The sequence below is a fragment of the Calonectris borealis genome, chromosome 2 (genome assembly GCF_964195595.1).
Source record: "Calonectris borealis chromosome 2, bCalBor7.hap1.2, whole genome shotgun sequence".
Classification (NCBI taxonomy): domain Eukaryota; kingdom Metazoa; phylum Chordata; class Aves; order Procellariiformes; family Procellariidae; genus Calonectris; species Calonectris borealis.
In genome coordinates, this window is record NC_134313.1 from 118,799,910 (window position 1) to 118,813,094 (window position 13,185).

General features: G+C 43.9%; 1 protein-coding gene across 9 annotated transcripts in view; it reads left to right on the forward strand.

Annotated features, from left to right (window-relative positions):
• Window positions 1-412: 412 nt before the first annotated feature.
• Window positions 413-13,185, forward strand: part of STARD3NL (STARD3 N-terminal like) — a 35,355-nt gene continuing 22,582 nt past the window's right edge. For 4 of the 9 annotated variants that reach the window (XM_075143102.1, XM_075143108.1, XM_075143110.1 and 1 more), the window contains exon 1: window positions 416-493. The gene's annotated coding sequence lies outside the window, so the exon portion shown is untranslated. Of the gene's footprint in view, window positions 494-4,656; window positions 4,785-6,021; window positions 6,082-13,185 lie in introns of those variants that run through there. The other 5 variants (XM_075143103.1, XM_075143109.1, XM_075143104.1 and 2 more) reach the window with 5 other exon arrangements.

Consider the following 13,185-nt stretch of genomic DNA (forward strand, 5'->3'; position numbering starts at 1 on the left):
GTAAATATAAGGACTCTGCTATGACAAGACACAGGAGCTTAAGCACAACTTAGGCCGACGACAGATAATCAGCCTCACCTCTCGTTTTGATTGCTTCATTACAATTTGGGGGTGTTCACATTTAAAGAGAAGAGCCCCCACCGCGGGGCACACGGCCACGCCTGGGCCATCCGCGCTCTGCCTGGCCTCTGCCCCCAGCGCCGCTTGTCCCCTGAGCCCTCGCACCACGGCCAGGCCGGGGCTTGGGGCAGCCCGAGCCGGCAGCGACAGAGGCGGGGAGGTACCGGCACCGTCCCGGAGACTCCGCGGCGCGTCCCTCGCACTTCATTAAGATCAAAACCCACCGAGGGGACGGTGAGCTGAGCCCCGCCCCCTCCGGCGCCCGGCCCCGCCCCCTTCCGCGCCAGGCCCCGCCCCGCCTGTCCCCGGGGCCTGCGGCGGTGCCTGGACGCGGAGCGGGCCCTCTCCCTCGGGCCGGAGCGGCGCGCCCAGGGTAAGCGTCGTCGCCGCCGCCTCTCGCCCGGCAGCGGGGAGCGAGGGGAAGGGGCGAGGGGAGGGAGAACGCCGAGAGGGATGCCGGGCGCGTCGCTGGCGGAGGGGCGGCCTGGCCGAGCCTTCGGCGGGAGCCGACGAGGAGGCCGCGGCTGCGGGGAGCGGCGCGAGGGCGGCCCGTGCGGGCGGGGGGGCAGCGCGCGGGGGGCAGCGCGCGGCGCCGCCGCTGTCGCCGTCGTTGTTGCGGCCGTCCCCTCCGTTCTTCTCCCTTCGCCTCCCTTCCTCCCGCGCCGGTGCCGCCGTTCTCCCTGGGGAGGGAAAGCGGGGGCCGGCGGACGGCCCGCTCCCTCAGGACGGCTTTGTTCCCCCCGGTACGGCCGCCCGCTGTCCTGCTGGGGCGGGGGGAGAAAAACGGCGCTTGGCGGGGGCGGGGAGAGGAGGAGGAGGAGGAGGAGGAAGAAGGAGGTCACGTGCCGGGAGGCGGCCGGGCGGGGCGGGGGTCCCCTCTCCGGGAAGGGGGGTGCTTGCGGGAGCTCGGGGGATGCTCAGCGGCAGAGCTGCGTGTGCTGCCTCTCCTGCGCCCCCGGCCTCCCGCACGCCCGGCACCTCTCCTTCTGCTGGCGGACCTGAAGGCTGGAGGAGGTTTGCTTTTCCCCTCTTTCTCAGATCCTAGTTTCAGCAAATACATCTTCACGGGGGTACAGTGACCTGATTGTCCTGCTGATAACGGTGGGAACAAACCAGGGTTTGGAAAACCTCTGGTTTCCATCATGGGAAAGTGTTATGCTGAGGTTTAGTTTTAGCATCGGACTGAATTTAGGCAACTTTGGAGAGGCGCTGCCCGATTTCAGCATCCGAATTAAAAGTGGGTCATTCATTCTTGAAATGTAACATTTTGCATATATCTTCAGGGTTACACAGGTATGTCTGCAGAGCGAACTGGTTAAGCTTACAGCAGTCTGAGCTGCACTAGCAGTTAAAGTTACTCATTGATGAAGTGCTAACTTTGAGTCAGTTCCCAATTTCATGGTAGTCAGGTGTAAGTAGATACAGTGATTGACTTTACCATGGAAATTATTCACCACAAATACTACACTTGAAGAAAGAGGGTTTTTTTTAAAAATATCATGTTAGTGTGCTTAAAGGTATAAGGCCATCACAGTACTTCTGCACAGTGTTGCCAGTACATTTTATTATGCGTGTTTGTCATCTTGGCTTTTATAATGTGATGCAGGATTATGTTGAGCATTAATTGCTATGAGAGCTGTCATGTTGTTCTGGAAATCCTAGTGTTTTAGGGGATTGTTAGTCAGTCCAACATTGCGAGAAGGCTCATTTCTATTTATAAGCCAATAGGGGACCAAATGCAGAGTGATTGGGTTTTTGCTTGTTTGTTAATAGGGCTCAGGGCCAGATACTTTGGGTAAAATGCCCCAGTGGTCCTTTTGTTATGACACAGATCCTTAACTTTAAGGTTTTTTTTCTGTTATTTGTGTGTTAGACTTTTTCAGGATGAATGTTGTTCTTTATAGAATTGGTATGTCGAGAAAGAAATATTTGACCTTTTTAACGATGCTGAAATTTGTGAATTACTAAATTCTTAGGCATTCTTTTTGGTGCATTTAGGCTAGAATGTGGTTTTCTTGACGTGATGCATTCTAATTTTCATAAATTTTCAAGTGTTTAGCCATGAGTTTTTCAAAATGAGTTTAGCACAATTGTTCTAGGCCTTCATTCACGTGAAAGAATGTATTTAGACTTTACCATTTTAAACTTCATCAGACCATCCTAGTTAAACATATGTTTTAATAACTGTATTTGTGGGAATGTTTTACAGGGCCAAACCTAACTTTTAGTAAGCAGGATTAATGGATTTCATTCAGTGAATAAGGTCAGCAAGCACAATATTATCAGTGCTTTTGCAGAAGAGATTGGTGACGTGGTAATGGTAAATCACGCTTGTGACAGCAGAAACTGTGATTTCGCATGGTTAGCCAGCAGCATCCAGCAACTTAGCTGAGTCACTTTAAAGGATCACAGATGTGTTGCTTGTTAAATGTTCTCTAATTTAACTGTATCTGCTAAAAATATGTTCTTAATTTGAAATCCTTAGTGATCGTGTTAAAAGACAACTTGTATATTACCTCTCTGGCTCACTGTCTGAGGAGTAAGATTAAAAATGAAAGGTTGAAAAAAAAAATCTTAGTAAAGAACCAAATGAATATCTTGTCATAACATCACGCTCTTCATGTTAAGATCAGCTACTCAGTCATCAGCTGGAGCCCTGAAACAGCATCACTTCAGACATCAGGAGTTAATTTCTATCTAGCACTGGCAGAAAAACTACATGAATTATGTGGAGATGTATTAGAATAAATATTTTATGCTGAAGGTTCAGATGTAGATCTTTGCTAGAATTTGCTGCTGCTTGGACTGGGTAATTATTTCCTTACAATGTCCTTTAGCCTTGTGAGGAGAAAAGTGGAGGTATTATGTAAAACCTGATACTTTCTTTTGTTTTGAAGCATCTTCAAGAGCTATAAAATAGGAGTTGAGTGAAAAATCTTACAAAAGTTTATCTTGTAGTTTAAAATGGATGTCAGTTTCTTAAAGTACTGTATTTCTTAAGAGCTCTGAAGAATTTCCGGGTCTTGAGTTTGCCTGGAGAAAACTTTCACACCATTTTGTTGAATAGTTTTTGAGGGGGTGACAGAATCCTGAGTTTGTCTTACTAGTACATAAAATGATTGACATATTTTAGGAAGAGTCCTGCAATTCTGTGCTAGCAAAAGAAGAGCTTTTCTTGTCCAGGTAGTATCTGGCTAGCAGCCCTGGGCATATGTTTGTTGTTGAATTGGAGAAAACAAACAAGCAAAAAAATGTGTATGAGTATCCTATGTAATAAAGCAGTATCATGCTTGATGTTCGAGGCAATCAGTAAGATGTTTGGTCTCTTTAAAGAATTGTATTTTGTATTTAGAGAAATGCTGACATGATAAAATAGCCATGCTTTTGATATCTAAAAGGTTTATTTGGCCTACAGTTGTTTTAACTCTGGGAAACTGAGTGGATTATAAGCCTTTATTGCTTAGTATTTAGTGCTTTGTGGAGTAAAATTTGCAGTGAAATCTTTATTTCTGTGAGCTGATGTTGGGTGGGCTACAAAGTCAGCTTCAGAGAGGAGGTAATAGATGTGAAGAAGAGTTAAGACCAGATTTGGCAGAGGTTTTTTTAATTGTCTTTTCTCTATCTTTGTGCCACTTCCCCCTTATGCCCACTTCTCCTCCCTCCCTGCTTTTGCAAGAAATCAGTGGCTTCTTTTTCTTCTTTTTTTTTTTTTTAATTGCATGCAGCCATTGCATGTTACTGGCATGTGTACGTATACATAAAGCATATAAAAATACTGTAGACATACATTAATATAACTGTGGGGAGCTGATTGCATTTATCCTTAAAATCCTGATGTAGTTTCAGGTCTTTGTCAAGACTAGTCTAGAACATCTAAACCAAAAAAGAGGTGATGTTTTATTTTTAAGAAAACAATAACTTAGTTTTGATAATTAATTAAGTGAATACTGTCAATTGAAATGTATTGGTCTCAGATGGAATGATGTCATCAGTTCTGTAACTGAGATACTTGTTCTTTGTATGTTCTAAGGACCTAACAGTGATAAAATGCACACACTTCCAGTTTTGTAGTTTGCAGTGGTTAAATATTTTGAGTGCAGCCTGAGATCTGAGGCACACCTTTGGAATGTGTTATTATGCATCCTTTTTCTATGTTAGTTTTTAGTATTTTTCTTAAAACAGAATATAGTTGCATATTGAAGATCACACTCTTGATTAAACAAAAGCTGAACTCCACGCATTTTGAGTTCTGGAAAGTGTTTTCAAGTGTCTCATGAATTCAGCATGGAGTATATTTTCAAAGTCACTCTGGTTTAATTCTGAAGAGCTGTTCTTTCATATGCTGTTTCACATGTCTGGTTTGAGCATACTCATATGCAGGCACAAAGTCTTACTTGCTCATTTTAGGAGTATAAAGTCTGGGACATGCTGTTAAGAAGGAACCCGGAGGGGAAAATGGCAATGGAGGTAGAAGTAAGGCAATACCGATACCGAATTTACAAGCTGTTTACTCTGCTGTTTTCTTGGCTCTTGTAGAACAAGAAGTGAAGTGATTGTGAAAGGACAGCAGCGTTCTGCAGGACACTGCTCAGTAGCAGGGCTTCTTCAGCTGCAGGGAAAAATTAGTCCAAGGTCGGAGCACTTTGATTTGACTTTCTGAATCTGTGAGTCTCACTCTTGGGATGGGGGAAGGTCATGTTGCTTGTTCCCTCAATTGTCCTACTGACCCAAAAGATTGACTTTTTTAGCTTTCTCCTTTTAGCTTGCAAACTGTCCTGCACTCTTCAGCACCTTCTTCCAATGTTCTGAGAAAAATATCGTTCAGTACAAATGTGGGATGTGTGCAACTGTCCTGTTACTTGTATTAGGTCACCATTAGGGCATAGGAAATTGGGGAAACGTCTTTCTCAAGGAAACCTAAAAAACCAAACTGGTGGTTTTTTTTTTTACAGGGAAAAGTTGTCTAAGTATTTTTCAAATACAGTTCTTAATGAAGTAAATAGCATGACTTTAGAATTAAGTTGTGTAATCATTTTGTAGAAAATAAAACTTAAACCCCGTGTGAAAGAAATAATAGGAAGTAGACAAAACAAAGTAACGTTAATTTGTAGCAAAAGCACAAATACTTGTGTTTCTATTCACTTTCTAACCAAGGCAAGTTTAATTGCTGTTCTTGCTTTGTTTTTGTCTGACATCTAGCCATCTGCTTGGTGTCGTGTCTTTTAAAATCTTGGTGATAAGTTATTTCAGGGTTCATCGGTGAAACCAGATGTGTGTTATAAATATAAGAGTAATTTGTATGCCGTACAAGCTGTACTCAATTATATTTTGTGTATTCATCTTGCATGCTGGATGAGAAGTGTTCTTTTAGCCTGAGGGATAGGTAAGAGCTGCTACTTCAGGGTCAAGCAGAGCTACTCTAGTTCTGAACACTCAGATGAAGCCAAACTCTTTGTAAGGAGTTCTCTCCTGTGTGCTGATAAGTCTTGCCCTGCCTCTCCGATGGGAGGTCTTCCCAGTCTTTAAATGGGTTGCATATTTATAACTTGTAATTCCTGCTGTGTTACTTAATTGAAAATCTAGAGTATTGCCAAAATGTTACACACAGTATCTTGTGCTTATGTTCGGGGAATTTTGTGGGCGTGCATCAGTTTGAATTTTTCAGTCTTATTTTGATTGAAGTCTCTAATGCCTGTTGAATGCAACACTATCTAAATGCTTTTTTTTCAGTAAATAACTAGCTAGGAACTCAGTCTAGAGGATAGACTGTAAGATAAGGTACATCTTTAACTGTGTAATTAGATGAAATCTCTGTTGGAGTGAACATTGGAGTAGGGATTGTGGAGCTGATTTACCATATCCTACAGACAGAGTAGGAAGGTGTGCTTTATTCTTTTGCAGGAATTTCATGAGAATAAAGCTGAAAAGGAGAGGAAGGGAGTCACAGAAGACAAATGAAAAGTAAAAGAAATACAATCCTGTAAGTCAGGAACAGCAAAGGACAGACTTTTTGGTTGAGGGAAAACTGTCTTTGGACTGAACAGTTATTGGAATTGGTATCTATGGTACCATTTTTTAGCTTTAGGCTTCTTCAGGTGGTCTTTGGTACCTTCATGTTCGTTCATACTAATTACTCTCACTACTCAGAGCCTGGACCTCTTGGTACAGTGTGCAGCCATGAGTTTTAAGTTGTGCCTGCTTCTCAGACACAACTCACTTAATATTGATTTGAAGCAATTGCTTTTAATTCTGTAAATGGTGGTTCTATGTTTGGGCCCTTTGATGATATAATGTGACCTGAATGTTAACTAGAATATCACATGTCAATGAAAATGTTCCTATTTTAGTCTCCTTTCCGAATGTTAACAGCTGTTCTTTTAGCTTGTATTTGGTTATTTCATAGTCCTCTATTATTCTGTAGATTTTAGTTTTGAATAAGCATGTCCAGTACCATGGTGTACCTATTTATATAGTTTAAAAATTTCTGCTTCCCTATTTTAAAACTAGAGATTATAAAAACAAAGTATTTTTGTGGACTTTGTGCGTTGACTGGAATAAGAACATTTGTAGAAAAAGGATGCAGAGTAGTCTTAACATTCCCAAATATGCTGTGAAATAATTAATAGGAAAACAGGTGTGTTGGGTCAATTTGAATCAGTACAGCATCAAATATTTCTGTTTTGTCTGAATCAAGATTCAGATGCTGTGTCTGTAATCTAATGTGTCAAGGAGTAAGCAGGTTTATAAACTACATGATGCATCACTCATTAGGCAACTTCTCATGACTATAAAGGCTACTACTATGTGTAGGGCAGGTGTCTTCAGTTGGTTCTATAAACCTCTGAGTATTGTTGGGTATCAGAGTTATCCCAGTAAGATCTCCCAACGAGTCTTAGCTAGTTTTCTGAAATTGCAATTTCAGGAAAGGCTGGAATTGCCTTAAAATAATGGCAGGTTAATTTTTGCTATGGCAAATCTTGTTTTTGTCTTCTTTTTAAATGGCTTCTTTTCATGCCTGAATTTTGGCTAACCAATACGTGCAGCTGAGCTTGAGTCTTAAAGCAGTGACTGATGGAGCCAAACTCATCTCAGTACCAGCAGATGGCATAACAAGGGGCAGGTTGGGAGACTTGGGTTGAACCGTAGGAAAACTCTCTGTAGGAGTTAGTACAGTACTAGCACGTGTTACCCAGAGAAACTGTTAGAGGTTTTCAAGACTCAGCTGTTGAGAGCCTCCACTGATCAAGTGTTAGCACTGGTCCTGCTTTTGCGAGGAGCTTGGACTAGATGACCTCCAAAGGTCCCTTCCAACCAACATTTCTGTGATTCTGTGGCTACACGAATTGCTGAGTTTTCATTCTCTCCATTTTCTGTAACTGTGTGCCTGCTTCATGTTGGCCAGATTTTATATGAATTTGTCTTTTTATTCTGCTTATGCTATTCATGTCTATGTGCAGGAGGTAGTAGGCTGTTGTTGACCAGTTTCTAGACTAACGTTTTGTGGTAGTGAAATTCAGGGGCTTTATAATATTGATTCTTGTTTAGCTAAAACCCAAATTTGCAAGATGGAAGTGCAGCTGGAGATATTTCCATTTTCCAAATTCTGCACTTTCAAATTCTGCTGTAATACCAAGTAACTGAATCAGCTTTAAAATTAAGATGGTGTATTTCCCCAAATGTTTGTCGTTGTTGTGTTTTTGTTTTGTTTGTTTTTTTTTTTTTAAATATTCCCTCATGTTTACTGAGGAACATTTGTTTTGAACAGAACATTACTTCGGACTAACTGAGAAGTATTTTTAAAGGCATTGAAACCTTAAAATGCTTCTGAGGCAATGATGTGTCACAGCTAGAGACAGAATGGGTGCAGCTTGGAAAGGATTTAAGTGCCCTTCAGGAAAGGGAGCAATGACTATCAGGAGATCACTAGCAACGTGTTCACTACAAGTGGATTTCATGAAAATTAGTTCTTTCAGTTATATAAACAGAAGAGGGAGAGAGTGTGTCAGCAGAATGTTTTTGGTTCGTCTATAGTAGAGAACAGTATAAAAAATGTGTCCAGGTAGGTTTGGAGGCACTCTCCAGCTCTTTGGGAATTTTTTTTTTCCCTAATTTACAGTCGGCATTATCTCATCTTCAGCGAAGTTGGGTTTATCTGTGTTGCCTCTTAATCTAGGTTTATGCTGGGACTGTCAGAAAACACATTGAGGGAATTCTGCTAATACTCCTGCAGGTTAATATAGGTTTATACCAGATATTCTCAGTTTATTAGGCTTTGTATGTATGGTGTACCAAAGCAGTTAATTATATGTTCTGTCCGAAGTGTTGGGTAGAGCAATTTGTGTTTATACCTAGATAAAGAATGAAGTTGGAGTTTGTGATGGTGGGAGAGAAATGGGTATGACACGCAGTTCCCAGACCCTGAGGTCTTTTACTGCTTCGAGAGAATGTGTTTGACACAGTGTTACTTTGTGTATGTACTTTATGCAAATATGGTTTCTCTGATATTTTAAACTAAAACAGTGTTGCCTTTTCGCAAAATTGCCTCCATGTGATACTTTCGATTTTCCTGATCCCTTTGAATAACCCTTTTTTTTTTTTTGAATCACTTCTGTTATCTTTTCTTAGTTAAATTCTGCTGTGTGTTTTTTCCTTGGAAAGAAAAAAAGTAAAATAAGTTGTGCTGGTGCTCATGTGCGATACACTAACATAGTAAACACAAAAATAATTTAAAACAAGAACAGTAGAATGGAAGAATAGGGGTAGTATAATGATAGAAAAGAGAAGTAAAGTACCATTCTGATCCTGCATCTCTAAGACATATGTAAAACTGACACGTGCCATTTGTGCCATCTGCTTCTGTCAGTATGAGTGAAAATAATGGTGCTAATTTTAAATGTAACCTGAAAATCATGGGCTAGCTCTCACCATGTATTACTAAAGTCTTCATTAGACTTTGAGGGCAGGGAAGGAGTGCAGTCCTGACCTTGCTAATTTTAATGAATTCTTTTACTTTTCACTTATTATACTAGTTAATACTATTAATAGGAGTAAAATCTTTAGTTCACTAGGTGTTGGAATTTAATTCTCTCTTTGGAAGCCTGAGTTATGTCCATAACAATTAAGTGTTTAAAAAAAAAAAAAGAAAACAAAACACACTTTATTTTAAATTAAATAGATACAAACTTTGCTTCTTTCCAGGAAGAAAACCCTGTTGTCTATGACTTTTAATAGGTCAGTATAGAAAACTTACTTAGCTAGATATTTTAGTGGTAGGAGTTGAGTGAAAGTGAATGTATGCAGTTATGAAGAAAAAAAGATAAAATCTTACTTCTCTTGAAGCCAGGAGTGAGGAGAAAGTATATCACAAATATACTCATGTGGGTTCTTATCTCAGAATTTTTTTATTTCTCTCTTAAATGTTTTGACGTTTCAGTAAGCTTATAAATTCTGTCATTTCACCCGCCTAGTGGATGAAGGGAAGGCGGTGGATGTAGGTTTTTTGGATTTTAGTAAGGCTTTTGATACTGCCTCTCACAGCATCCTTCCGGACAAGTTGTCCGACTGTGAAGTGAGCAGGTGGATGGTGTGCTGGGAGAAGAACTGGTTGAAGGGCAGAGCTGAAAGGGTTGTGGTGAACGGGGCTACATCTGGCTGGAGAGCAGTCACCAGCAGTTCCTCAGGGCTCAATTCTAAGGCCAGTTCTGTTCAATATTTTTATCAATGATCTGGATGCAGGAGTTAAATGCACAGTTAGTAAGTTTGCTGATGATACTAAACTGGGAGGTGCTCTCGAGGGATGAGAGGCCTTGCAGAGGGATCTGGATAGATTGGAGCACTGGGCAATGACATTCAATAAGAACAAATGCTGGATTCTGCACCTGGGGTGGAGTAACGCAGGGCACAAGTGTAAATCGGGAGAGGCGTGGCTGGAGAGCAGCCCTGCAGAAAGGGGCCTGGGGGTGCTGGTTGACAGGAGGCTCAACAGGAGTCAGCAGTGTGCCCTGGCAGCCAAGAGGGCAAACCGCATCCTGGGGTGCGTCAAACACAGCATAGCCAGCTGGTCAAAAGGGGTGATTATCCTGCTGTATTTAGTGTCGGTGAGGCCTCACCTTGACTACTGTGTGCAGTTCTGCGCCCCACCATTTAAAAAGAATGTCCCGAGAAGGGCACCAAAGCTGGTGAAGGGGCTGGAAGGCATGTCCTCTGAGGATCGGCTGAGGGCTTTGGGATTGTCTAGTTTGGAGAGAAGGAGGCTGAAGGGCAACCTCATTGCTCTCTACAGCTTCCTGAGGAGGGGATGTGGAGAGGGAGGTGCTGATCTCTTCTCCCTGGTACCCAGTGCCAGGGCACGTGGGAGTGGCTCAAAGCTGCGTCCGTCAGAGGAGGTTTGGACTTGACATGAGGAAACATTTCTTTACCGAGAGGGTGGAACGGGCTTCTTGGAGAGGTGGTAGATGCCCCATGCCTGTCAGTGTTTAAGAGGCATTTGGACAATGCCCTTAATACCATGCTTTAACTTCTGGTCAGCCCTGAAGTGGTCAGGCAGTGGGACTAGATGATCATTGTAGGTCCCTTCCAGCTGAACTATTCTATTCTATTCTCCTGCACTCATGATGAGTCGAATAACGATGAGATTGTTATTTGCCTGAAATGGCAGGGGTTTTTCAGCTCCAAAGACACTTTCAAGGATACATAACACAAAGGATACAAGTGGAAACAGGATTTTATTTTCTTTTTCTGACTCTGTTTCAGGGCAGATGCTCACAAGTATTAACACAATGGGCAAGTGTAGCCAGGAGCAGGCTGATGCAATCCTCAGTTTAGCTCAAAAAAACATCACTAGAAGTCTGGCAAAGGAAAGTCAGAGTGCTACAGAAAGTTGCAAATCCCCTACATCTTGTGGAGAGCCGTATGCCATTGAGACTGCACGGGGAATACCGATTTCTGGCTCACTCACATGTCTCTTGTGACAAGGAGTTAATGGCACAGTTAGTATCCAGCACGGTTGCCATGAACTCCGCCTCTCCAGGCCAGTTTGCCCACAGAGTTTCTTGCAATATCATGAATTACAGGCTGTTTATCTTCCTGGTGAATGTCCTTCACCCAGGCGCTGCAGGGAATGAACATGGCGGTCTGTGAACATCATTCCTTCATAGGACATGCTTTATTTTGACCACACGTCCCTCCTGAAACCTGCCATGTGGAATAACCCAAACAATGGGACTGCCTGGAGCCAAAAGAAGGGGTGCCAGCTGAACCCAGCCTCCTTCAAATCAGAGGCAGACACTGGGTCAACCCACAGATGATACAACAATCCTGAAAATATGTAACTGATACTGAAAAAAACAAAAATGAACTATAAAATATTAACCTTTGCCAGAAGCAGGAAAGCAGTTAAATGTCTGAGGCACAAAGAAGGCTCTTTCTAGAAAAAACTCAAAAGTTTTAAGAATGTGATTTTCTCTCTTTTCTCTCTTTTCACATGAATTTGTATTTTGGCATTGAAAAAAAACCAAACCCAAACATTCCCACACCTAGTTTATAATTATTTTTCCTCTTTTTGAGAAGAAAGGACTGTAACCAATGTCATGTATCACTTAGGATGCAAAACCTCAAAGAATACAGCAGCATGAATACAGGCCAAGTAGTCCCTGTTTCCTGAAGAGCGAGAATGAGAATCAATACCAATCACACACGAAAGAGGAAGGGGTGCATGGTATTTTCAAAAGCATGACACGTAGCGATGACAAGCATACTCTTTGCCTTCCAAAACTTGTTCCACCGTGCTTCTTGGCCAGTGATGCATGAAAAGCGCTCTCGTGCCTGCCCGGCACTCGTACTGCAGGCAGGGAGAGCTGAAAAGTGGCAGCTCCTGGTGGTGCAGCAAGCCTGCAGCCCTTCCAAGCCCAGGCTGTTTTGCACAAGCAAGAACCCCCGGGGAAGTGGAGCCAAGGGAAGAGCAGAGCTCACTCCCGCTACAGCTTGCAACTGGCAAGAGATCCAGAGAGAGCCAGGGCACGAGCGGTGCCTTGGAGGTGCAAGAGCAACGGGCAAGAAGCGAGCCGACAGGGCCCAGAGGAGCCCTGCCAAGGGGCTGTGCTCAATGCTACGGAGGACAAGAAGCAACCCGCGGGGGCCACCCTTGGGGCCCACCCCGGGAGTCTGGAAAGCTTCCTCCCCCCGGATGCGGGGCACGAGGGCCACCTTCGTGGAGCACAAGCAGCAGGCACCTAGCCCAAATGGCCCAAAGGAGCCCTGGCAAGGGGCTGTGCTCAGTGCTGCAGAGGCAGGCAAAAACCCCCTGGGGACACTTGCTAGCCCACCGTGAGGGAAAAAAAGCCTTGCTCCCCCCAGCTGCAGGGCACGAGAGGCCATCTTCGTGGTGCATGAGCAGCAGGCAGTAACCTAGCCAAAAGGGATCGGAGGAGCCCTGACAAGTGGTTGTGCTCAATGCTGCAGAGGAAGGCAAAAAACCCCCGGGGACCAGTGCCAATCTGCCCCGGGGGAAAATTCCTTCCTGACCCCAGCGCTGGCGATCGGCTATTCCCTGAGCATGTGAGCAAGACCCGCCTCCTCGTCCCGCAGGCTGGTCACGCCTCCCAGGAAATGCCCAAGCCCTATTCTCCCTCAACCTGGAGCTATCTCAGGGGCTTCTGAGAGTGGCTAAATGCCCCTGGCCTGATCGACCTTGGGGGCAAGGATCCTTCCCGCGCCTGGCAGGGCACCAATGGGTGCTCCAAAGCACTGGGATCCCTTGCAATATCTCTGCATCCCACTTCTTACAGCTGCTGCCTCTGGTTCCATGGGGGTGAGAACGGTGAGGTCTGCAGTGCTCCTCAAGAAGGCATTCCCTTGGTCTTGGCACTGCTATCCAGCTGAAAAAGCCTGATAGTCTCAGGCACCTCTAGGAGTTGGTGGTTCTTCTCTTCTCCATCAGCCTTTTCCCGCTTCTGGTCTTCCTCCCTCAGCCCCTTCCAAGTAATTCCACCGGCTCCTCAAGGACTTCCTCTCAGATGTCTTCGTGCTGCCCCCAGGCCAGCTCTGGCAAGGGGACATGGGAGGATG